The following is a 2,093-nucleotide window of genomic DNA, read 5'->3' on the forward strand; positions in this document are numbered from 1 at the left end:
CCCAGCCACTGCAAGAAGAAAGGTGGGTATGCACATGCTCATAAAAAAGGAGTTTCCCACTCTCTGCTTCCTCATGTTGGATTGTTTGATTTTTTTTGTACTCCATTTTAGTGTAAAGTATCACAACATGGCTGTGTTGTAATTGACACCACATATACAAGCTGATTTTGATTCAAATGATTTATCCTGAGTGGTGTTTCAGACATTCTCTGTATCAAAATGTGGAGTTGAGCACATTTTAAGAAAACTTCTCATAAAACGTAGCTCTGTACATGACTATTGAAGCTCTCATAACAACCAGGACTTAGGCCGACCCCTTGATGACAAAGTGTGGACAGTATCAAATTGTCATTAACTTCAATGAGATTGCACCAGTCCTCGAAAGAATTGGTGATTACAGTAAGGGATTACATATTATAGCTGACTTACTCACTCTTGATGTCTACTCGTTGATGTTAGCTTCTCAATACATTCTGCATCACATGACAGGAAACATCTCAATACATTTTGCAATGTTTGTGACATTAAACTGTAACGTCCTTCAGTCTGTGACCCTCAAAACAATATTTGATTTGACAGTTTCAGTTCTTATTTCTTAAACACAAACTGTGTCCAAATTACCCAATAAGGTAACTTCCACATCCCAAAGAATATAATTCAACTTGACGAAGACTGTCTCATTATTAGAATCTTAAAGAACGTTTGTCATGAAACATTTTTAATAATGAAGGCCTTATTCACCAGTAAATGCAGCATTTGTTGCAACATCATAAAAAACAACTCACCTCTTCATCCTCCTCTTCAGACTGTGTCTGTGATTATTTTCTAACCAAACTAAGGAGAGAGACCTGGGTTCAGGTTGACAAGCTCTCACCCAGCGGAGCTGTCTTTGGGCTAAACACTGCATTCCTGACACAACCTGGGGCAACACTGTGTGTATCTCACTCTTTATCTAACCTCTCTGTGAAAGGCAACACGTGAGAGGGAAGACGTCCAAGAACAAAGCTGAACTAAATACTACAAAATGCACAAAGAGGAGCAGTCAGTCAGTGTGATCACAGAAGAAAGAAAAAAAAAATAAACCACTCTTGCACCGGTTGCTCTTATCCCTGAGTCTCTTCACCTCTTTCCCTTTGGCTGCAAAAGCATCTTGAGGTCTGGCAGCGGTGCTGTGTCAACATGCTGTGCCAGCTCTGGGCACTGTGAACCAGCGGGCAGCCCAAACACCACACCCTGCTCCCTTACTCTGTGCCCTGTCTTCACACTGAGCCTCTACCAGCTCCTCTGTCTGCGCCCTTCTCACAACTCTCATGAATTTTATACCAGAGTGACAGACAGAAGCCCCGGACACATGAATATTGGTCGTCTCTGTAACACTGCTGGGATCCATGTGATCTGAGGAGACACTGACCTCTTCCCCACCTCACCATGTGGCTAAATGTAAACAAAAGCCCATGAAGCACTGCAAATTGTTTTATTTACATCCATTTTGGCACTTCCTTATCAGCATTATTAGCTCTTTCATAAGTATTTTTATTGGCTTTCCATCTGCAACTCACCAAATGGTAAAAAGTTACTTTCTATAATTTGTATAACTTTTAAGGTCCCAACATAAAACAATCATGAGGTTAAAATGACAATCATCAATACATGCATAATATTAAATGTCAGCTTTTAAAACATGAGTTTTTAATTCCACAAACAATGCTTTGTTTTATTTTTTTACTTTGGTATATTCACAGTGAAGCTGTAACACACATAATGTGCATTATTGGTAGCCTTCAACTAAAACGTTTTTTTAAAAAAAGTGATATAGTCTTACATGCTGATTAAATCAAAGTCTGAAAATCGACTCAGGTAGACAATTTGTAATATCTGTACATCTTAAAACACAAGTTCATAAGCAGAGTGAACATAAATATGACAAAGGGAAAAGTTTTAGATAAACGTGTGTAATGTCCCATCTGGCTCACCTCTGTCCTCCTCAGTTAGTGTCCAGTTGTCGGTGTATTTCAGAGCAGAGTCCTGCAGAGCTGTTATTCCCTTATGAGAGAGAGGAGAGACTGCTGCTGCTGCCTGTTGGCTGCGTTCCT

The 2,093-nt window shown here is 39.7% G+C and overlaps 1 protein-coding gene across 1 annotated transcript in view; it reads right to left on the bottom strand.

The window, feature by feature from the left end:
* Window positions 1-2,093, bottom strand: part of crispld2 (cysteine-rich secretory protein LCCL domain containing 2) — a 15,529-nt gene extending 13,436 nt beyond the window's left edge. Inside the window, exon 1 of the mRNA XM_080493273.1 lies at window positions 1,974-2,093. The gene's annotated coding sequence lies outside the window, so the exon portion shown is untranslated. The remainder of the gene's footprint in view (window positions 1-1,973) is intronic.

The sequence above is a fragment of the Lipophrys pholis genome (genome assembly GCF_963383615.2).
Source record: "Lipophrys pholis genome assembly, chromosome: 2".
Taxonomy (NCBI): domain Eukaryota; kingdom Metazoa; phylum Chordata; class Actinopteri; order Blenniiformes; family Blenniidae; genus Lipophrys; species Lipophrys pholis.